Raw genomic sequence first — 24578 nt, 5'->3', positions numbered from 1 at the left:
TCAAGTAACATCAATATATTAATAAACCACAAAATACATTAAAGTAAATTATCATTAGTCTCAAAAATTTACTTTAAACACAGCTACTCCAACCATTAAACACAAAATATCAATATTATAATTAGTCTTAAAACTAACATTAAACAGAACATCCACTCCAACTATTATGGACAAAAGATCTACTATGACCATTCAATCGAGTACGATACTTAGTTATCTAATACATTTGCAAGCAACTTCAATGGTTGTCGTTAGAATTACTTCCACCGGATGATCTTCTTATATCCATGGGTGAAATGGATCCGCTAGCCGCATCACTTGGCTACAAAATAATCAAAAGAAAATATAATTAACAAAAAGTAGCTCAACAATATCCTAACTAATAATGCTTGGACTGAACAATCATACTTTACAAAATTAAATAAGAAAGTTATGAACTATTCTTACCGTTGAACGAGGAGGAGAAACAAATATCCTTGCAAATTCTTCGGGTATTTTTCCTTCTTTCATTATCATATACGCCTTAAAAGCATTCATCATTTGAGTGTTAACATTCATCATTTCTCTGTAGTTCTCTTGGCTTTGATTGTGAGCATTCAACATTTGATTGTACTTCTCTTGGCATTGGAAAGAACATGAATCATTATTATAACTTGAAGCATTCAAATCACTATAACGAGGTCTTGTTTGTCTAGAAGCTCTACCAGGAACAACTCCTAATCCTAAGCACCTTACCCTTCTAGAGAGCTCTTTTCCCAACACCTTACCAATAATATCATTTGGCGAAATTTCAGACTCATCCACGGTACTTTGGCTCAATGCTAGTTCAATTTTTTCCTAAATATATTACACACCAAAAGCCAGTGTAATTACTTCAATCACTGATTGACAAGTTAAAAAGGAAAAACAATAGAAGAATAATATCTTTTTCTATTATAAAACAAGTGGTGAAACTTTGGCACTGTAGTTCTATAAATGAAAAGGTCAAATTCGCATTAACTTAACTAACTAGGAATAGTTGCTAGTTTAATTAAAGTATCCAAAATGAATTATTACCATAAGCGTACACTTCAATTGTTAGTGCATGGTTAATGTTATAATAATAAACATATATTTATTCTTCTAAATTACTCCTAGGAATTAGGATATAATGAATGCAAACAATCTGATTATATTATGCACAGAATATATGAGTAAATACTTACTCGTACTTGGTTTTTATTCTAATCAAACAGTTTAACTTAGCAATTAAAAGTTGAAAAGAAAACACATTACTTATTCATGATTTAATTGTAAATATGTATATGAAAACATCTATCTTGTATATATTGGATTGATTAATCAACGGATATGTATAAGGAATATTTGTTTGCAAAGGAAAAAATCCAAACTGCTGGAATATTTTACTGTGGAATATGATACTCCTATAATGTTAAGGAAGAAATGAGGCCAAGAATCTAAAATAAACAAACTAACTCTGAAGTGCCACTTCATAAAAGCCACTATTTAGTGAAGAAAATAAAAAGACCTTTCAACTCAAATTACACATTGAAAACAATATGATATGCTAAATAAAAACTGGATTTTCTTTTTCCAGAACAATAAAAGTGGTTGTGGTTGATATTGATATTTATATGGTATCAACAATTACACTCACCAGCTCCTTAGTTATAACAGTGCCAATGAAAATACTATAACATGTAATTTATGCTAATTCTTACTTGTTTCATTCTTCTATTGCAATAAGGTTGATAATAACTACATTTTGACTATGTATTTTGTGTAATTATCAGGCAATTTGACAGAATCACTTCTCTTCCTTTCTCACTTTATGGGGGACATTCATCAGGTATAGTATTGAATAAATAAGTGTTTTTCAAAATATGTTAAAGATTTTACAGTTTGAGGCCATAGTTTTTTCTGTTCATATGCAGCCATTGCATGTTGGATTTACATCAGATAGGGGAGCCAATACAATAGATGTTCATTGGTACAATAGCTAAATTGCCTTGACATATAATTTAACTTCCATCACATGAAGTTTTTCTCAAACTAATGACAGGTCTGGGATTCCAACACAATTGAAATTGCAGAAGAACGATACGACAATTCTAACGTAGACGAATTAGTCGATGCACTGCAGAATAATATCTCGGTATAACACTTGCTCCTAACCTATGCCTGCTCGTATCCTCCAATAATATCGCCAGGTGTGTCTCCAGGATTAGACACAGGTGTAGTGGTAATTTTTGGACTACTCTAGCTTCTTTTAATAACAGAAGAACATTTATGGTTGTATGTATTTTCTCAAATATTACGTTACTACTAATCACTCTAGAAATTAACAGAAAATATTTTGTTCACAATGTGTTTCATTCATACTTTCTATTCTATTTATGCAACAGTACAGTCATAAAGCAAGACAGAACAAATCTTTTTATACAAACCAGAAATCAAAAGTAAGTTTACTAAATACAACTACAGTTCCATGATACACCAACTTTTAAGCAAGAAATTTTCTGCCGGTTGGAAAGTAGTACTGTAGTTTTTGTACTCTTATCCAAAAGAAGATATATTTTTTGACTCCAATATTATTAAACAGAAAAATAAAAAATGTACCTTGAGACTGATTCAAACACAACGCAGAGCAAAAAGAGAAAAATCAATCGGCGACAATTGCGTCTTCTCTGAAGGTCCCCAGGAGTTCTAAAATACACATGCAAAAGGAAATATTTCAATTAAGACCCAAATCACATAAATTAACCTACAAAATACACAAAAAATCTAAATTTTAGAACCTATAATACCTAATGCAAAAGGAGAAAGAGGACTTACATCTCGATTTCAATAGAGAGAGTTATATCCTTCTTCAAAATACACCGATTCTACCAAATTTCTGTCGATTCTACCAAATTTCTGCCGATTCAAAATACACCGATTCTACCAAATTTCGTCAAAATACACCGATTCTACAAATTAACAGAGAAAATAAACTCAAAACCCACATGCATGAAGAAAGAAAAACAAAAAAGCAAAATCAAAGAATGAAAGAGCAAAATCAAAGCAAAATCGAAGAGGAATTTGTATGAAAGAGCAAAATCAAATAAACTTACATCCAATTAATTGATAGATCTGAAGTTTTCTTTCATATCTCTTTCATTTTGCAACAGAGGAGGCACTGAAGAAAGAGGAGGCGCTGAAGAAAAGCAGAGAGCTATTGTTTTGGAATTTTGCAACTACACCGGCTTGAAATCGGAGGAAATGAAGAAGAAATGGAAGAGATTACGTGAAGAAGAAATGGAAGAGATTAAGTGAAGGAAAATAGATTGATAGATCTGTAGTAGCTTTATTGCTATGGGTTTTGATTAAGTGAGAGTGGGCGTGGGTTTCTGAAAATGAAAAATAAGCGAAAATGAGAAAGGGGTTTGGGAAAAAAAGAGAGGGAAAGGAGTAAAAATCGAAGGAAACATCGGGGTTAGTGGGCGCTATGTTTTTAAGGATTGCGGAGGTTACTGACCGCCGTAAATATAATATATTTGCGGGGGTAAATAAATCCCCACAATTTGATATAGATTGCGGAGGTTATAGTAACCGCTGCAATAAAACCTCCGCAAATTTAGCATTTTTTGTAGTATTTTCCCTTCAAATCTTCATATTTTCCAAATCACGATGGCTAAGACTTCCAAATCAGTTCCTTAGAAAGCTGCCTCTTCATCTTCCTACCCGGCCACAGGTACCGAGGAAGCCGTTCCCGAGGTGGTTGCTCTCGAGATGGCTTCTCCCGAATTGACTGTTACCGAAGCGGCCCCAGAGCCCCCCATGAAACGCTTTATACCTGGGGGTTGTTCAATTGGGGACGACTTCAAAGTCGAGAAGGCCTCATCCAACCAAGACCGAGGTGAAGGGGCATCGAGATATATATGCTCCATTACCGAAGACACCCTTCCCATGGTCCGAGAGGACTGTAAATGGGAAGGTAAGGAAGCGGTAGTCCCCGGGCCTGAGGATGATATTACTACCCATGTGGAGGGGTATCTAAGTGTTTACACTTACCCCTTCACGCTGGGCCCGCTAGACCCAGTAGTTGTGGCCTTTTGCAAAAGATACAAGGTATGCCTTGGGCAAATCCACCAGTCTCTTTGGAGGATCGTGATCCTCCTACGTTATTTTTTGAACAACACCGAATCTCCTCAGTTCACCCTTGACCACGTACTCCGTCTGTACATTCCTCAAATTTTCCGAGGGGGACTAATCAAGCTCGTTCGCTGGGCCAGCAAGGCTCCCCTTTCGAGCATCGGCGAGGATCGAGATAGAGGCTGGAAGGGGCACTTTGTTCGAGTAAAAATTGAAGGTTTGATCTCTCCTAAGTTTTTGCCATTTCCCGAGAAGTAGAACGCATCTCGTAAGTATAGTCTTTCCTTAAGTGTCAAGTCTCCTTTGTTTCCTTTCTTACCATCAGCATTTGGTCGTGCAACTGTTGCTCGAGTTCCCAATGCGGTCCTCGGGATGAAGGAGTGGTTCGAAGGCACCTGCAAGCAGATGTCATACTTCGAACGCTCGTGGCGCAAGCTTTAGAAGGGCAGATGGGAGGCCCGCTCTCATGGTAAGGCTCTCCTCTGAATAGTTATTATTAAGCCCCAAGCTCACGTAACACTGACCTTTTCTCTTCCCTTCACAGGTTTGCCTAAGACCACCGAAGTTAGGCCGCTAGTAGGAGACGAGGGTACGTCTTTACCTATTGATCCCTCCGTTACGGGACAGCCCAGGGCTACCGCGGGGGAGAAGAAAAAGAGGAAAAGAAAGTCTTCGGGCTCCCCGGGTCCCGAGGTGAAGCCAAAAAAGAGGGCGGCTTCCCGGGCTCGAAACCCAAGAAGAACACTAACTCCCAAGTGCCGGATTCTAACTCGCTTCGCCTGCTCACAGATGAGTCCGAAGAAGATGACATCTTTGTCGGTCATGGATCGACCCTTGCAGAGGAGCAGGCGGCAACCGAGGAAAAGTGTCGTGAGGTCGGTCTCCTTTAGAAATAGAGACTGGGGCTGAGACCTCCTGAGAAGCCGCTTCTGTTCCGAAGGAGGCGACCAATGTGATAGACATCATCGAGATGCCCTTCTACACCGAGTCCATACTTGAAGAGGCCCAAGCAGGAAAGGAAAAGTAAAGTGATGGAGTTCACTGCGCGGACGACCCTATCCACTCCTTCTTCGATGGCGTGGATATGTCCACTTTAGAAGATTTTTTGGCTGGGCGACTTGGAGATCCCAAAGAAGGACGCGCCTTCGGAAGCTGGCGGGCCGAGTTCGAGCCCAAAACTTGTGAAGAAATTTCGTGCTCCGAGTGTGGACCTCGGCCGCAAAAGAACAGTCATTCTTACCGTCCCGAAGGATACTCGCATTCTATGGGCATAACCAGCTACCTACGATGCCTGGTGGCCGAGGAGGACCAGGTAAAGATGAATGAGGTGGGCGCATCGAGTCTCTTCAATGATGCGCAACAGGCGCTGAACTGGGTAAGGCATCAACACTCCCTCATGAATTTCACTTAGGTTTTAATATCTCTTACTGTTTTTGTTGCTTTGCAGGCCATGGTGCTTCACCATGAGAGCTTCCTCCGGTACCGCTTCGAAATCAACCATCTCGAGTTCGAGCTCAAGGAGCAGGTTCGGAAGAAGGAAATGTACAGGCTTCTCAATGAACAACAAGACAGGGTAGTCAAGGATCTTCAGGCCGAGCTGGACAGGGCTTAGAAGGAAGCTTCGACCGTGAAGCGAGAATATGCTGATGTCATGACCCAAAATCCATAAAGGTCGTGATGGTGCCGGATACCGCTGTCAGACAAGCCAACAATAAATACTAAATAAATTCTCATTTTAATATTTTTGAAGTCATAGTTGTTCCCCTCAATTAAATAGCAGAAGATGAAGTTTACAAAATACGTAATAATATCTTTAAAAATTTTCAATACATTGCAACCCATAATCATCCCAAATCCCGGTGTCACAAGTGCATGAGCATTTACTAGGGAATTAAAAATAAAATACAGCATATGTCGAGAATACAAATTAGACAGGAAAATATAATATTTCTGAAGGAGACTCTGTTGGTTGCGGATCGTAATACAGAATGCAGCTTACCTATGTCCCCACAATTATTAACCACACCTCTACGCCCACAAGGCCGCTAGAAAAATATGTACCTGGACAATAAAATGTGCAGCAAGTACAGCATGAGTACGAAAATAACGTGTACCTAGTAAGTATCAAGCCTAATCTCGAAGAGGTAGAGACTAGATGTCCGACTTTGACACTCACTATGGGTCAATAATATTAAATAATCATAAAAATAGAAATATTTATATCAACGTGATTCACAGAGTTAACAATAATTTATTTAACCTGCAGAAGTAATTAAATTCCTTCAAATGCAACAATTCTCAATATATTAATTAAATTCCTTCAATTCAAATAATTTTTAATTTATCAATTAATCTCATTTATAGGAATAACAATTAATTCCTTAACAAGTAGGCATAATAATTCATTAAATTCCAAGGATTCTCCAATTTATCAATTAGCTTCGCAAGCTGAAATAAGCTATTAAGGTATCGTGTGATTATTATTATTAAGTATGATTTCTGCCTAGGACGTACAACCCGATCCAGAGTGTCGTGTACACTGCCGAGGGACGTGCGACACGATCCATAGATGCATCTATCCTGCCGAGGCGTTCGGCCCGCTCCACAAGAAAGGAGGACATTTTTCTTATGTACCTCCGGGAATGAGAGTATGTTTATTATAAGATAAATTCGAGAGTATGAACAATTTCTTTTAACAATTTATTTAATCTAAACAAAAATTAAGCATATGAAAATTTTATCTTTTACTACCCTTCATAACAATTCACAATATACTCAGCAAATAATTTAATTAATAAAGAATATAATTTACACAAGTAATGCATGCTTTGAGTCCTAAACTACCCGGACTTTAGCATTAATAGTAGCTACGCACCGACTCTCTTCAACTCGTGCGTACGTAGACCCCGCAATTAGCAATAATTATTTAATTTAATCCCTATGATATAATTTTCCCCTCACAAGATTAGACAAGAGACTTACTACGTCTCAAGGTCCACTTTTCGATTACCACGCTGTGTTGAATTCTCGATTCGACGCCGAAAAATCCGAAAATATCCAAATATTATACAAAATAATTAATATATGTTAAATGATTCAAAATTTATCTATTAAATAAATTACCTTATCCAAAATGGTAAAATTCCTAAAATTTATCCCGGGTCCACGTGCCCGGATTTCGAAAATTTTCGGAGGGAATTGTTACCCATAATCTCAAGAACTCAAATATATAATTTCCATAACAATTTTCGTAGTGAAAAATCAAAAATACCAATTTTTAGTTTTTTCTTCAAAACTCCAAATTTCTACAAATTTTCATGTCTAAATTCATATATAAACCATGTATTTAACTTGCAATATGTGTGAATTAACTTGCCTCCAAGTTTCTAGGTGAATGCTCCTCTCAAGAAGCTCCCAAGATCGTCCAAGAATGAAGAAATGAACAAAAATGCTCAAATCCCTGCTTTAAACACTATTTGCCCAGCGATCATTGCGCCCGCTGCAAAAATTTTCGCACCTGAGGCTTCGCACCCGCGATGGATTTTTCGCACCTGCGGTTTCGCACTCGCGATGGATTTTTCGCACCTGCGGCTTCGCACCCGCGATGGATTTTTCGCACCCGCGGCTTCACACCCACAATGGAGTTTTCGCACCCGCGATGGACTTTTCATACCCGCGATCACACTAGATATCAGCTGCCTCAGCTCTTCTTCAAATTCCAAATTTGATCCGTTAACCACCCGGAATCCACCCGAGGCTCTCAACCAAATATACCAACAAGTCCTACAACATCATACGAACTTATTTGAAACCCAAAATCACATAAAACGATGCTAAAATCACAAATTATGCTCCAATTCAAGTTTAATGAAACTTAAAATTTCCAACTTCTACGTTCGATGTCGAAATCTATCAAATCAACTCCGATTGACCTCAAATTTTGCACACAAGTCATAAATGACATAACGGAGCTATAAAAAATTTTGGAACTGTATTACGACTCCGGTATCAAAATGTCAACTCCCCGGTCAAACTTCCAAACTTAAATTCTTGTTTTAGCCATTTCAAGCCTAATTTCACTACGGACTTCCAAATAAAATTCCGATCATGCTCCTAAGTCCAAAATCACCATATGGAGCTGTTGGAATCATCAAAATTCTATTCTGGGGTCGTTTGTACATAATTTGACATCCAGTCACTATTTGAATTTAAATCTTTTTATTGTTTTATCAAAATTCCATATCTCGGGCTAGGGACCTCGGAATTTGATTCCGGACATACGCCCAAGTCCCAAATCACGATACGGACCTACTGAAATTGTCAAAACACTGATCCGAGTCTGTTTGCTCAAAATGTTGACCAAAGGCAAGCTTGGCTTTTTAAAGCCAACTTAAGGAACCAAGTGTTCCGATTTCAACCCAAACACTTTCAAATCCCGAACCAACCATCCCCACAAGTCATAAATCATTAAAGCACATACGGAAAGTTTTATTTAAGGGAACGAGATTCTAAAAGTCAAAACGATCGGTTGGGTCGTTACATTCTCTCCCACTTAAATATGCATTCGTCCTCGAACGTGCTAAGGAGTGTTCGAGAGTTATCCAAAATTACTATTTAACACCTCGTGCACCTACCCATTCTATCACACCCAGTTGAGCACATTAACTCGAGCCAATCTAAAAATTCTCCCTTTTATTTAGGCAAATAAGCCTTAGAGCCCAATTCTAACATCCAGAATTCTCCACCATGCCTGTTTCCAACCTATGAATGTCGTATCAATCACTACACGATGCACAAATATAGGATTACATACCTTTGTTGAATTTAGACCATGCACCGCATCATTCACATGACTATAATAACATCCTCCGATAACAATAGCCAAAATTTCACGAATCTGATGTTCACAATACACCTCATGATACATATAAGTCCTTTTCCAACTCTTGAAATGCTTCCACGATGGAAGAAATGTGTAGAAATTCATAACCAACTGCCAAGTCAACAATTATTGAGTTTCTCCTTCTCACAAGAACTATTACCTCAGTATAACCAAATAATGGTATTTGCTCTTTATTACACTCTATATAATCTGATCGCACTGATCCCGAATCCAATAATCTCGTCTCACCAAGTATAAGCTGCTCAGGCAATAAACCAAATCGGACACGATCAAAAAGCCTCATATGACGCCACAATTAGCTAATAAGCTACGGACTCGATTGTGATACATAAGGAAAATGAACTCTGGAAAGGATTACTCAACCCACATGACTAATTAGACAACTGAAAAGGTGTCATGAACCTTCCTCAGAAAACGGGACATAAAACACACAAAATAGAATATAGGTAATTGTACTCGACATCACACTGTTGCGACGTGCAACCCGATCCACACATGATAACGTTGCGGCGTGCAACCCGATCCAAATAACATACCCGTGGCGGCATGCCACCCGATCCGCACAAAAAGAATCTATAAGAAAATACTTACCGAGCTAGAATGCTCATTACTATAAAATATCTGAATATCGGACACAAGCACGCTCAGTGCATAATATCATCCTTTGAAGGACCGACATCGCCATACGCTACAAAACTCAAGCACAACTAAGGTGCGATATATGATCTGAATCCTGAGAGCCATCCTGTTCACACAACACCATCGCTACGCGGACCTCAACCAAATATACCAACAAGTCCTACAACATCATACGAACCTATTTGAAACCTCAAATCATATAAAACGACGCTAAAACCATGAATTATTCTCCAATTCAAGCATAATGAAACTTAAAATTTCCAACTTCCACATTCGATGTCGAAACCTATCAAATCAACTTCGATTGACCTCAAATTTTGCACACAAGTCATAAATGACATAACGGAGCTGTGGAAATTTTCAAAACTGTATTCCGACTCCGGTATCAAAAAGTCAACTCCCCGATCAAACTTCCAAACTTAAATTCTTGTTTTAGCCATTTCAAGCATAATTTCACTACGGACTTCCAAATAAAATTCCGATCACGCTCCTAAGTCCAAAATCACAATATGGAGCTGTTGGAATCATCAAAATTCTATTCTGGGGTCGTTTGCACATAATTTGATATCTGGTCACTATTTGAACTTAAATATTTTAATTGTTTCGTCAAAATTCCATATTTGGGGCTAGGGACCTCGGAATTTGATTTCGGGAATACGCCCCAAGTCCCAAATCACGATACGGACCTATCGCAACTGTCAAAATACTGATCCGAGTCTGTTTGCTCAAAATATTGACCAAAGTCAAACTTGGACTTTTAAAGCCAACTTAAGGAACCAAGTGTTCCGATTTCAACCCAAACACTTCCAAATCCCGAACCAACCATCCCCACAAATCATAAATCATTAAAGCACAAATGGGAAGTTTTATTTAAGGGAACGGGGTTCGAAAAGGCAAAACAACTGGTTAGGTCGTTACAGTTGACCTGGTTGAAAAGGTAAAGGTCTTTGAAGTTTAAAACGAGGATCTTGTCATGGTAGCTAAAAACACAACCTCACAGGTCAAATAGAAGATTGACCCAATCGACCTTCTATGAGCCGAGATGAACGAGGTCCAAGCCATGGCCGGTGGGTGGAAAAGCAAAATAAACCTGATGGCTTCGGAGAAGGAAACCGCTAAGGCGGAGCTGGCATCAGTTGAGAACCAACTCTGGGTGGCGAAGGACAAAGCTGACATGTGGTCTCAGCTGAATGACGATCTCCGAGAATAACTGGGCTCGGCTGTCATGAAGCGGGACGCCCTCGGTCGAGAATACGAGGTAGTGAATTCCAAGTTGGATACAACCTCCGCCGATACCGAAGAAATGATGGCCCAATACAAGGTCTATGTAGAGGCAATCGAGGTCTGCCTGAAAGCAAAGGCCGAATATATGAAGTGGCTATCCCGAAGAGAGACCCTCGAAGAAATCCATGCTCGAGGTTTTGCCTTGTCGGCTGAGATCGAGGAAGCCAAAAAGTCTGAGGCCGAGGCAAAGAAGCTTTACAAGCTTTAAGGTGCCGAAGGTTCTAAGAGTATCGAGGGCACCGAGGGATCCGAAGGCTCCGACGGCTCTGGCGACGAGTCGGGCCCCGGTGAAGACTAGGCGTCGATGCCTTAGTACTTTTTTAGTTTTTGTCTTATGTACATATATCGGAAGCAGACTCTTTACCCTAGGGTAGGGGTAAGGTCTTCGTACACTCTACCCTTCCCATACCCCACTAGTGGGATTATACTGGGTTGTTGTTGTTGTCTTATGTACATATATATATATTTTTTTCTTTTATTTATTTTTAGGCCATTTTTATTTGGCCTTTGTAAATATACCCCGGAATATATACATATATGAAATTTTCCTTTTCTGGAAATATCGTACCTTTACTTTTCCAGTAGTTTTTCATAATTTCTATTCATATAATGTTTCTAATGCCTTAGAATAGAATCAAATGTAGTTATGGGGTGTTCGTTTTTCAGAGGTCCGAACAGGGCCTGACCTCGATACAACTTTGTTTACTTGAGGCTTTGAAAACTCGGTGTGACCAAAGGTTTTTTCAATATGCTTAAGCGATTTTTGGATGATGTTTTTGTCAAGGGTAACCTCTTAGCAGGTTTTGAGTTCTTATAAAATCCTTACTTTCTAATTACGAGCTTCAGACGTCTCCGAACCATTTTTAGGGTAGCCGGAGCCTTTTATTTTTGGGCACCGTCTCATAGGTTTGGTGCCTCCAAGATTTGGTAGCCCGAGTTGTCTGAAATTTCTTCGAACGACAATCCCCGAATAGGGGTGGCCCTTGGGCTTGATAGTCCTCGAGTAGGGGTAGCCCGTGGGCTCTTAGGATCCTGAATTTAAGAGGCAAGAAAATGCATAAATAGTAGGGAGAAACTTTCTTTCATTTCTCAGAATGTAAAGGACATGATCGAAAGCGCATAAAAACTTATATCATTGCTTGAGTAGACTAAGTGAGCAAGGTTCAAATGACCGTTTGGCCCTTACAATGAATCCTAACCACCAAGCCTTAGCTTCTTGTATACAAAGTTTTTCTTCTTTCCTTGCTAAAACACCTTGATCCTTAGTCCGAGGGTAATGGCCCCCAATATTCGAGGTCGAGCTTGAGAGGCTCGGATACTGTTGACATGAAGTGAACAATCATTGACTCTAATCTGAGACCGGCCTTCCAATCTAAGTTAGCACGTTTTAATGTTACCTCATTAAAAACCTTGCCGAAAACCCCATTTTGGGATAAAACTGGTTTAATGAAAAAAGAGTGCAACGCGTGCTTTCAGACCTAATAGTCATATCTACCCTTGGCCGTTTCCTGCAAGTGTTAGTCCGATTCATAACATGATTAAAGAGTTGTAGAGATAGTAACTTAGCAGTAGTACCACTTTAAGTGTGTCAAGTTCCAGCTATGCGGTAGTTGCACACCATTTCCCGCTTTGAGTTTGTGTGAGCCTTTGCCGGTAATTCCGATGATTCGATATGGTCCTTCCTAATTTGGTCCCAACTTTCCCTCGTTAGGTTCCGGGTGTGTAATGCTACTTTTCTCAACACCAAGTCCCTAATCTTGAAATGTCGGAGGTTGGATCTTCGGTTGTAGTATATTTTTATCCGCTGTTTCTGGGCCACCAACCAGACTAAAGCTGCCTAGTGCCTTTCATCCAATAGTTCCAGACTTTTGATCATGGCCTTGCCATTTGAATCTTAGGTCGCATATTGGAATATGAGGCTCGGCTCTCCCACCTTGACTGGTATAAAGTCTTCGGCCCCGTAGACCAACAAAAATAGAGTGGCCCCGGTACTAGACTTCGAGGTAGTACGATATGACCACAGGACTTCGGGCAAGATTTCCTTCCATTTTCCTTTGGCATCGGTCAACCTCTTTTTTAGGTTTTGAAGTATGGTCTTGTTCGTTGATTCCGCTTGTCCGTTCCTACTAGGGTGGTAAGGTGTTGATAGTATCTTCTTAATCTTGTGATCTTCAAAAAATTTATTTACCTTGCTGCCGATGAATTGTTTCCCATTATCACATACGACTTCGGCCGGTATCCCAAATCGACATATTATGTGGTCCCAGATGAAGTCAATGACTTCTTTCTCCCAGACCTTTTCGAATGCTTGAGCCTCGACCTATTTCAAAAAAATAATAAGTCATGAATAGTATGAATTGAGCTTTACTGGGTGCCTATGGTAGGGGACCGACAATGTCCATTCCCCATTTCATAAACGACCACGGGGACAAGACCGGATGGAGTAGCTCTCCCGGCTGATGGATTATTGGTGTGTGTCTCTGGCAGTTGTCGCATTTTTGTACGAAGTCCTTCGCATCCTTCTACATTTCGGTCCAATAATAACTAGCCCGATTAATTTACGAACCAAAGATTCTGCCCTTGAATGGTTTCCGCAAGTGCCTTCGTGAACTTCTCTTAAGGCGTACTCGGTATCTCCCGACCCTAAGCATGCTAACGGGTTGTCGAACGTTCTCTTGAATAATGTCCCTTCGACCAAGCTAAATCTGACAGCCTTGGTACGCAGGGCTCTCGATTCTTTGGGATTCGAGGGCAATTTCCCAATTTTTAAGTAGTCTATGTACTTGTTCGTCCAATCCCAGGTTAAACTCGTTGAGTTTACTTCAGCGTGGACTTCTTCTATCACCGAATTTATGAGTTGTACGACTGTTCCCGAACTGAATTCATCTTCATCAACCAATGACCCCAAGTTAGCCAGAGCATCAACCTCGTTGTTCTGATCTCGGGGCACGTGTTGTAGGGTCCATTCCTTAAATTGATGCAGTGTTACCTGTAACTTGTCTAAATACCTTCGCATTCGTTCCTCTTTCACTTCGAATGTCCCATTGACTTGATTTATAACGAGGAGGGAATCGCACTTAGTTTTGGCCACCTCGGCCCCAAGACTTTTTGCCAATTTGATACCTACAATCATGGACTCATACTCGGTCTCATTGTTAGTCAATTTTAAAGTTATAATAAACCGCCTAACTACATTCCCCGTAGGTGGTTTTAGCACTATGCCGAGCCTATACCCCTTTGCGTTAGAGGCACTGTCCATAAAAAGGGCATGTTGTGGGTAAAAGGTTATGACACATATGGGGTGACATTGAAAGTACGTTTTTAACTTTCTGGAGGCACTTAGCAAAGCGAACGCCAATTTTTCCAGGTGAGGATACCTTATTTCGGCCTCGCCTAGAGTTCTACTGACATAGTAAATAGGGAATTACGTACCTTCCTCTTCCCGGACTAAGACTCCACTTACCGCCACCTCGGAAACCGCCAAGTAAAGGTACAATTGTTCATCCGCCTTCAAAGTGTGGAGCAGGGGGGACTCGAGAGGTACCATTTGAGTTCTTCCAAAGCTTGTTGACATTTCAGGGTCCAGGAAAAGTTCTTCTTCTTCTTCTTCAACGGTGAGAAGAACTGATGCCTTTTGTCTGAGGACCTCGATATGAATCGGCCCAAGGCGGCTATACGCCTCGTCAGCCTCTAAATGGTGTTGACGTTGTCCACCACAGTGATGTCTTCTATGGCTTTGATTTTGTCAGGATTGATCTTGATCCCCCGATTGGATACCATGAACCCGAGGAATTTTTCGGATTCGACCTCGAATGCGCACTTTTCCAGGTTCAGCTTCATATTGTATCTCTTCAATATGTTTATGGTTTCCTGTAAATGTTTCAAATGCTCTTCTTCTCACAGGGACTTAACTAACATGTCGTCAATATAAATTTCCATTGATTTTCCTATATGTTCGTCGAACATCCGATTTACTAGGCGTTGATAGGTGGCACCGGTGTTCTTTAATCTAAATGGCATTATGTTATAACAATAGGTGCCGAATTTAGTGATAAAGGATGTCTTCTCTTGATCGCTCGGGTCCATCCGAATTTGGTTGTACCCGTAATAGGCGTCACGAAAACTGAGTATCTCGTGCCCGGACGTCGCATTGATCATCAAATCGATGTTAGGCAAAGTAAAAGAATCCTTAGGGCATGCCTTGTTCATATCTTTATATTCCATACACATTCTTAGCTTATTTCCTTTCTTAGGTACTACCACTACATTGGCTAACCAGTCTGGGTACTTAACTTCCCAAATAAATCCTATTTTAAGGCGTTTAGATACCTCGTCCTTGATGAATGCGTGCTTGACCTCAGACTGCGATCTCTTTTTCTGCTTAACCGGATGGAACTTCGGGTCCAAACTCAGCTTATGAGTGGTTACCTACGGCGGGATCCTTGTCATGTCAAGATAGGACCAAGCGAAACAATCTATGTTAGCTATAAGAAATTCAATGAGTTTTTTTCCTGAGCTCGGGAGTTAACGTCATGCCATGTATACCTTCTTATCGGGCAAGTGTTCGATCAATATGACTTTCTCTAGCTCCTCGACCGTCGATTTGGTGCCATCGGAATCATCGGGAGCAATGAGTGTCCTAGGAACTCCGTAATCCTCCTCCTCGCCTATTTCTCACTCTTATGGTTCGGTCGGGGCCGGTATCGGTGGTTGCTATTTAATTTCTTCCTTCCTGGTCAGCTCCGTGTTCTTTGACGTCGAGACCACGGGCATTGGGATCACCTCACTGACTGCGAACATTTCCTATGCGGCTGGTTTCTCTCTGTAGACCGGCTTGATTCCTTTCGGCGTAAGGAACTTCAGTTCCTGGTGTAATGTTGAGGGTACTGCCCTCATGTTGTGAACCCATGGCCTTCCGAATAAGGTCTCATGTCCCCTTTGATCTCATAGAATTTTGTATCTTGAATCATCCCGGTGGTATACATTGGCAGGGTTATTTCTCCTTTAGTAGTTTCGCACGCCATGTTAAACCCGTTCAACACCTGGACCGCCGGCACTATTTGATCTTGTAACCCCAAATGCTCTACGACCCCCGATCTGATGATGTTGGCCGAGCTGTCTGGATCAATCAACATACATTTAACTCAAAATTTATTGATAAGTACGGATATCACTAGTGCATCATTATGAGGTTATACGATACCATCGGCATCCTCGCCGCTGAACGAAATGGTTCCCTCTGGGATGTAATCTCGAGTGCACTTTTCCCTCGTAATGGATACTTTAGTGTGCTTTATAATTGGTCCCTGGGGGACATCGACCCCTCCAATGATCATGTTGATGGCGTGTTGAGGTTCTTCTTGTTCGGTCTGTTTGTTGGAGTCCCTGTTCCTTAAGTGGTTTTTGGCTCGATCACTGAGAAACTCTCGGAGGTGCCCGTTATTAAACAACCGGGAAACTTCTTCTCTCAATTGTCGCCAGTCCTCGGTCCTGTGGCCATGAGTTCCATGCTACTTACACATCATGTTAGGATCTCTTTAGGTAGGATCGGACTGCAATGGTCGAGGCCACTTGGTTTCCTTGATGCGCCCAATGGCCGATACGATGATGGCTGCTTCAATGTTGAAGTTATAATATGATAATCTTGGTGCTTCTCTTCCCTCAAGCGGCATGTCAAAACCATTATTGCTCATCAGACCTCAGCTATTGGTCCCATGGTCCTTCTTTTCTCGTTCCTTGTGGGGTTATGCCCAGCACCGTTTCCCCTCCGATCTGCATTGTAATGTTGATACCAATCTCGAACCGGCCTAGATTCCTGATCGACGAATCTCTTAGGTATGTCGTTAGTTTTGATGGGATAAACGGACCCAGAAAGGGCTCCGAGTTAGTCGTCCCCGACTCTAATTTTTGAATGGTACCTGTTGTGGACGTCGGCCCAAGTTATCATCGAGTACTCTACCAAATTTTGTTTCAGCTGCTGCGAAGACAAGGATCTTCGGGGGTTAAGTCCTTGAGTGAATTCCTGAACGGCCCAATTATCCACAACCGGAGGCAAGTCCATCCGTTCCATTTGAAACCTTGACACGAACTCCCTGATCATCTCGTTGTCTCTTTGCTTAACCTTGAAAATGTCTGATTTTCTGGTCTCGACCATGATGGCTATGGCATGAGACTTTAAAAAAGCATCCGCGAGCATAGCAAATGAATCAATGAAATTTGGGGGCAAGTTGTGGTACCATATCATTGCTCCTTTTGACATAGTTTCCCCGAACTTCTTTAATAATACTGACTCGATTTTGTCGTCTTCCAAGTCGTTACCTTTGATGGCGCATGTGTAGGAGGTCACATGCTCATTCGGATACGTGGTTTTATTGTATTTTGGAATATCGGGCATATGAAACCTCTTCGGGATTAGCTTTGGTGCCGCACTCGGAGAAAAAGGCTTTTGGACAAATTTCTTAGAGTCTGGGCCTTTCCATATCGGACGCTCCTGGGATTTGATTGACCCGAGAATTATATGTCTCCACCTTTTTCATCACTTCAAGCATTTTCATCACTTCGTAGCTGACACCGGAGTCAGCTTTACCCGGCCTTTCGGTGATTTGCTCATTTCTTCGGGTGTTTCCCAGGATGGTTCGGGCTTAACTCTACTGGGGGCGCGACTTTGATTTTGTAGTTGCGCTATCGCCGCATGTTGAGCCTGCAACATTACTAAAATCAATCATATACTGACCCCGTCGCCTTCGCCTTTGGGCGCTCCTCGAGTCATTGGTCGGGCTCCTCCGCAAACATTGTTCTCGGGGTCGGTAGGCATGTTGGTGTCGATGACCACATACGAGTTAGCATCGACTGGGTGTGCAACTGGGACTCTATTGGGATCAGCAGGGGCATTTCATTGCTAGGTATCAGATTGTTGTTTTCGCCATGATGGTCAAACTCAACCTCAACGTTAAAGTGAGCAGACTCAGAATTTGATATTTTTTAAACTGACCTAAAATTAAGACCTTAAAGAACAAGTGTAAAATAGAATGTGTTATGTAGATTTGTATCAAACCACCACTATTATCCTTAGCCCCACGGTGGGCGCCAAACTGTTTACCCTTAAAACGGATAACGATTAAATTTGTGCGCGGTTTTAAGGATATGTGGATTGATTCAACACAAGTAATCAAAATGTTAGACAAACGTATTAAAGATAAAATAAATAATCAAACTAGTTGTGACATTGAGTCCAAGCTCGAATTTAAGCTGAACAATAGTGTTGCCCTTGACCGGACCCTCAATTCGAAGCCAAATGTGTATGAAGAACTATGATTAAAATAAGAACTTTTCAATAGCTAAAAGTATAGAAATAAATTTGTATTGCCTTGATATACGTGTTACAATGTGTCTACTGAATAAAAAGCTTTTCATTTTATAGCAGGGGAGTTTTATCCCTAGTACAATTCTACAAAAGGTAAAAATTCTCCTTGTACGTCAATCACTAATACACTACCGACATCGGGCGAGATCCGCGCCTTAATATCCGATTGGGTGCGGATATCACGGTCCTCTGTTAGTCGTGTGTAGCCGTTTGTCGGGATTTACGAGGTTTTGGAGCTCGTTTCGGGTTCAGGGGGTGTTGTCTTGTTAGGCCCGGTGGCGAGCACCCCGTTCCGGCCTCAATTCAAGGAGTTCTCTGATTCTGTCTCTATCTCATACATTCATACTTCGTTTGACTCACCGGAAACTCGGGATGTGTGCTAACCCCCAGTTCACCCATATACACCTTCCACCCCCTACATACTTTTAATGTTAAACTTATGCCATTGAAAATGTTGCTTAAGCTTTTGACATTTATTTGTTGAAAATAATAATATTATGATTGCTAATATGCATATTACATAGTTAACTCTCTACAGTATTTGATCTTATTGTGGTCTTTTAGATAATATAATAATACAAAAGAAGGCGGGAGACAATATTTGTCATACTAATAGTAAAGTGGACCTTAATACTGTCTTCTTTATAATTTGACACTCAAACGCTCTTTCAAAAGATTGATCAAATACAATATATTTAAGTATTAAAAATAGAATTTTTCAAATGAATTATGCAAACACAAATTACTTATATCCAGATGCAGTTCTCTAAAAGAATGTTTTGATAAAAATATTTAATAAAAATTAGATTAATCTGTATATAATATTATATTTTCTTACAAAAAAAATTCGAATATTCGCTTAAGAAAAAAGTTAAGTCAAAGTTTAATATTTAGATAAGATATTAAAGTGAAACTTGGATTGATACATGTATACTCATTTCTATTAAAAATCATTTAGGCCTTTGAGTTGTATGCCTAGTCTTTTTAATATTTTCTTCGCAAAAGAAAATAGGGAAATAAAAAAATGGAGGGAAATTCAATTATTTTTCGAAAGAGGGAAATGCTAGTCCCGACAATATTGCTGTATTTGTAAATAATAATTCTGGAAAATATAAGTTATCGTAATGAAATAGTAATTAATTCGAGCCCACTGAATTCACAGTGTTTCCTTAAGGAATTTAATCCCCTCCTAGTACCCAAGGTTATGGATTATTTCCTCCCAGGATAGAACGAATCACACACTGGTGTAGCGGTACTTCAAACCCCAGTGTTTCAGCGAACACAAAGTTCGGTAGCAAATCACACTTACAGTTGCTTTGTTTGAAGTTAAAACAATGCAGAACAAAGGAGCAGAAACTCAGAAAATCGTATGGAAATGCTGAGAGGAGGGAGTGCAATGTATAGCCAACGTTTTTCAGGCTTTTGTGTTGGTGTTGTGTCTTTCTTCAACAGCTGCTGCACATATTTATAGCAGCCAGCTTTGAAGATGAACGACCATCCATCCTCCATGGTGGAGCATGCACTAGCTTGTTTGTGGAGCAAGCACTTGGCCATGGTGGGAAGAGCATTAGGCGGCTGCTATTGCAGCTTGTGGTCAATACACGGATTGGAACATATCCGTTACAAATGCAGATAATCTTACGTTAATATTTACTATTAACAAATAAATTTGGTCCAAAAAATTAATCAATCAATCGATCATTTGACCAAATCCAAATCCAAATCTAAATCCGAAGCCGAGCCGAGCGAGCGACGACGACGACGGCGCGAGGCTTGCTTTCTTCTTAACTCTTTAAGAGCTACAAGAAGAGCAATTATATATATGCCCACCAATAATCTTTTTCTCTTCCAATATGGGATAATGTCTCATTGTCAAGAGGGGAAAACTTAAAATTTTACTTAAAATTTTTATTTTCCCTCCATTTCCCATTCACCCTCATTTTAAGACTATTTCATCTTAAATAAAAACCTCAACAATCCCCCACATGAATGGGGAATGGCTATATCACGGAAGTATGCATGGAAAAACTGTGTGATTTGCAAGCAAGGATTAATCGCATCTGGATAAGTAGGTTTCCCTTTGAACTTTCCGTAGTAAACTTATGTCGGATATACTCGGTCAATCGGTAGATTTGATATCTTTGAACTGTCGATCTTTGGTGTATACCTAGACAACCATAAGTCACACAATCAACCCTTAACCATCTTTGGTTCTCATTGTTGTGTTTGTTTTAGCCATGAACACCGCTTGGTTTCATAAGTGCATAGATAACTGGCCTTATAAAGTTCTCCTTGAAGCGGCTAACACTTCACACTTACATAGGTGATTCCTAAACGTGTCATCCTGTAGATACACTATTTGATATACCCCGTATCAAATTTAGAAATCATTAAAAAGCCTTAATGCTTTATCCTTGGTACTGAACATTGTCTCATCACGAGAATGGACTAAAATTTTATTTGACAATGTTGAACCGTCATTAATGACTTTGTTTGATCTCCTTGAACCTAGATCTTGGGATCTCCAGTCTTCTAGGTAGAGTTACCGCCACAATGACTTGTTCTCGGCCATAGCCCCATTCCCCTTGATGATTTCTCAACTACCTCTCTAGTTAGGCCTTTTGTAAGTGGATCCGACATATTATCACTTGACTTTACATAGTCAATCATGATAATTCCTCTAGAGAGTAATTGCCTAACGGTTTTATGTCTTCGTCGTATATGACGAGATTTACCGTTATACATAACGCTCCCAGCCCTTCCAATTGCCGCTTGACTATCACAATGTATGCATATTGGTGCCAACGGTTTGGGCCAAAATGGAATGTCTTCCAAGAAATTCCGGAGCCATTCAGCTTCTTCACCGGCTTTATCTAAGGCTATGAATTCAGCCTCCATTGTAGAGCGGGCAATACATGTTTGTTTGGACGACTTCCAAGATACCGCTCCTCCACCAATAGTGAATACATATCCACTCGTGGACTTAGAATCAGTTGAACCGGTGATCCAATTTGCATCACAGTATCCCTCAATCACCGCAGGGAAATTACTGTAGTGCAATTCAAAGTTCTGGGTATGTTCTAAATATCCCAAAACTCGTTTCATTGCCATCCAATGAGATTGGCCTGGATTGCTCGTATATCGACTCAGTTTACTTATAGCACAAGCTATGTCTGGTCGTGTACAATTCATGATATACATTAAGCATCCCAATACACGAGCATAATCCCTTTGTCGTGATTGACGTGTGGAAGCATTCTGATTTTTTGTGCAAGAATTATATTCTTAGCGGACTGGAAGATAATCTGTATAATGTATACAGTGGCGTGGAGACATCAAAAGAATTGTGGAATGCGCTTGAAAAGAAATATAAAACTGAAGATGCCGGGATGAAGAAATTCATTGCCGCAAAATTTTTGGACTACAAAATGATAGATAGCAAGTCTGTTATTACCCAAGTCCAGGAATTGCAAGTGATTATTCATGATCTACTTGGTGAAGGTCTTGTCATCAATGAAGCATTCCAAGTAGCAGCAATGATTGAGAAGTTGCCTCCATTGTGGAAGGACTTCAAAAATTATTTGAAACACAAACGAAAGGAAATGTCCCTTGAAGATCTCATTGTTCGGTTGAGAATCGAAGAGGACAATAAAGCTGCTGAAAGGAGAGGCCGTGGAAATTCAACAATAATGGGAGCAAATATTGTTGAAGCTAACAAAAAGAGGAAGAAGGCTTCTGGTCCGAAATACAACCCAAGCAAGAAGCGGTTCAGTGGAAACTGCTACAACTGTGGGAAAACCGGACACAAATCTACGGAGTGTCGTGCTCCGAAGAAAGACAAGAAAAGGGGTCAAGCAAACATGGTAGTAAACCATGATGATGTTGATAACTTGTGTGCCATGCTCTCTGAATGTAACTTGGTGGGAAATCCTAAACTGTGGTGGTTTGATTCAGGAGCCACTCGCCATGTTTGTGCAGTTAGAGAGGCTTTTGCTACCTATGCTCTTGCTGAACCCGGAGAGACAGTTTATATGGGAAATGCTTCAACAGCAAAAGTTGAAGGATATGGGAAGGTATTTCTAAAAATGACTTCTGGCAAGGTCATGACTTTGAACAATGTCCTTCATGTTCCCGAAATGAGAAAGAATTTAGTCTCTACTGGACTTCTTGTTAAGCACGGTTTTAAGTGCGTTTTTGTGTCCGACAAGGTTGTCATAAGTAAAAATGAAATATTTGTAGGAAAAGGTTACCTCACCGAGGGCCTTTTCAATCTGAATATAATGGTTGTGAAAAATAATAATAATATTTCAGCTTCTTCTTACTTACTTGAGTCAAATGATTTATGGCATGTGCATTTGGGTCATGTCAATTATAAAACCTTGCGAAAAATGATTAACTTGGAAGTACTGCCTAAGTTTGAATGCGAAAAATCAAAATGTCAAACATGTGTGGAATCTAGGTATGTTAAACATCCTTATAAGTCAGTTGAAAGGAATTCAAATCCTTTAGACTTAATTCACACAGATATTTGTGACATGAAGTCAATACCATCTCGTGGTGGAAAAAAGTATTTCATAACTTTTATTGACGATGGTACTCAATATTGCTATATTTACTTACTGAATAGTAAAGATGAAGCAATAGACGCATTCAGGCAATATAAAAATGAAGTTGAAATGCAACTTAACAAGAAAGTAAAAATGATAAGAAGTGATAGGGGTGGTGAATATGAATCTCCTTTTGAAGAAATATGTTTAGAATATGAAATTATTCATCAAACAACAGCCCCTTACACGCCCCAATCTAATGGGATTGCGGAAAGAAAGAATCGCACATTAAAGGAGATGATGAACGCGTTGTTGATAAGTTCTGGTTTGCCACAGAACTTGTGGGGAAGCCATTCTTACGGCTAATCGAATATTAAATCGAGTGACCCATAGCAAAACACAATCCATTCCATATGAAAAATGGAAAGGAAGAAAGTCCAACTTGAATTATTTTAAAGTGTGGGGGTGTTTGGCAAAAGTGCAAGTTCCTAAACCCAAAAGGGTAAAGATAGGACCAAAAACCGTTGATTGTGTTTTCATAGGATATGCGACAAATAGTAAAGCATATCGATTTCTGATTCATAAATCAAAAAATTCCGACATTCATAATAATACAGTTATAGAATCAGATAATGCAGAGTTCTTTGAAAATATATATCCGTATAAAAAGGAATGTGAGTCGTTTGATGAAGGATCTAAACGACCTCGGGAAGAAACAAAAGAAAATACATATAATCAGGAGGATCCAAGACGTAGTAAACGTCAAAGAACTTCTACTTCATTTGGACCAGATTTTGTAACTTTCTTATTGAAGAATGAGCCTCAAACATTTAAAGAAGCTATAACTTCTTCGGAATTATTGTTTTGGAAAGAGGCAGTCAATAGTGAAATAGAATCCATATTGAACAACCATACATGGGAATTGGTTGATCTTCCTCCTGGAAATAAACCTTTGGGTTCTAAATGGATTTTTAAGAGAAAAATCAAAAATGATGGCACTATTGATAAATTCAAGGCAAGACTCGTAGTCAAAGGGTATAGACAACGGGAAGGTCTAGACTACTTTGATACATACTCTCCAGTTACAAGAATTACGTCCATACGGATATTAGTAGCATTAGCTGTAGTGTATGGTCTTGAAATTTATCAAATGGATGTTAAGACGGCCTTCTTAAATGGAGAGTTGGAGGAAAATATTTACATGGAACAATCTGAAGGGTTTGTGGTTCCAGGTAAAGAAAAAAAGGTATGTAGACTTGTTAAGTCTCTTTACAGACTAAAACAAGCACCCAAACAATGGCATGCGAAATTTGACCAAACAATGTTGTCAAATAGTTTTAAGATAAATGAATGTGATAAATGTGTGTACATTAAAAATGTTCCAAATCACATAGTCATTGTTTGCCTATATGTGGATGATATGCTGATAATGGGTAATGACATTGCCAACATAAATGCTACTAAGCGTATGCTCAATAGCAAGTTTGATATGAAAGACTTGGGAGTTACTTATTTAATTCTGGGAATTAAGATCCATAAGACTCCTCAAGGTCTGCCATTGTCACAATCTCATTATATTAAGACAGTACTTGAAAAATACAAGCACTTGAGCTTTAAAGTTGCTAAGACTCCAATTGACGTGAATCTTGCATTAGTAAAGAATAAAGGCCAAAGCATATCACAATTGGATTATGCTCATGTGTTGGGA

General features: G+C 39.8%; 2 long non-coding RNA genes across 3 annotated transcripts; one reads left to right on the top strand and one right to left on the bottom strand.

Annotated features, from left to right (window-relative positions):
* LOC108947107 (uncharacterized) lies at positions 1–3477 on the bottom strand. 2 transcript variants are annotated; one of them, XR_011415924.1, is made up of 5 exons: positions 3114–3477; positions 2808–2969; positions 2620–2706; positions 448–837; positions 1–322 (listed from the first exon to the last, which is right to left on the bottom strand). It is a non-coding gene; the product is annotated as an uncharacterized lncRNA (long non-coding RNA). The 2 variants fall into 2 exon arrangements; XR_001971531.3 differs by having other exon boundaries at positions 2836–2969; positions 3114–3465.
* Positions 1640–2004, top strand: LOC104107721 (uncharacterized). The gene is made up of 3 exons (XR_688849.4): positions 1640–1700; positions 1794–1849; positions 1935–2004. It is a non-coding gene; the product is annotated as an uncharacterized lncRNA (long non-coding RNA).
* Positions 3478–24578: the final 21101 nt, after the last annotated feature.

Source organism: Nicotiana tomentosiformis, chromosome 5, assembly GCF_000390325.3.
Source record: "Nicotiana tomentosiformis chromosome 5, ASM39032v3, whole genome shotgun sequence".
Lineage (NCBI taxonomy): Eukaryota > Viridiplantae > Streptophyta > Magnoliopsida > Solanales > Solanaceae > Nicotiana > Nicotiana tomentosiformis.
The sequence above is the reverse complement of the archived record's forward strand: the minus strand, read 5'-3'. Positions and strand labels throughout refer to the sequence as shown.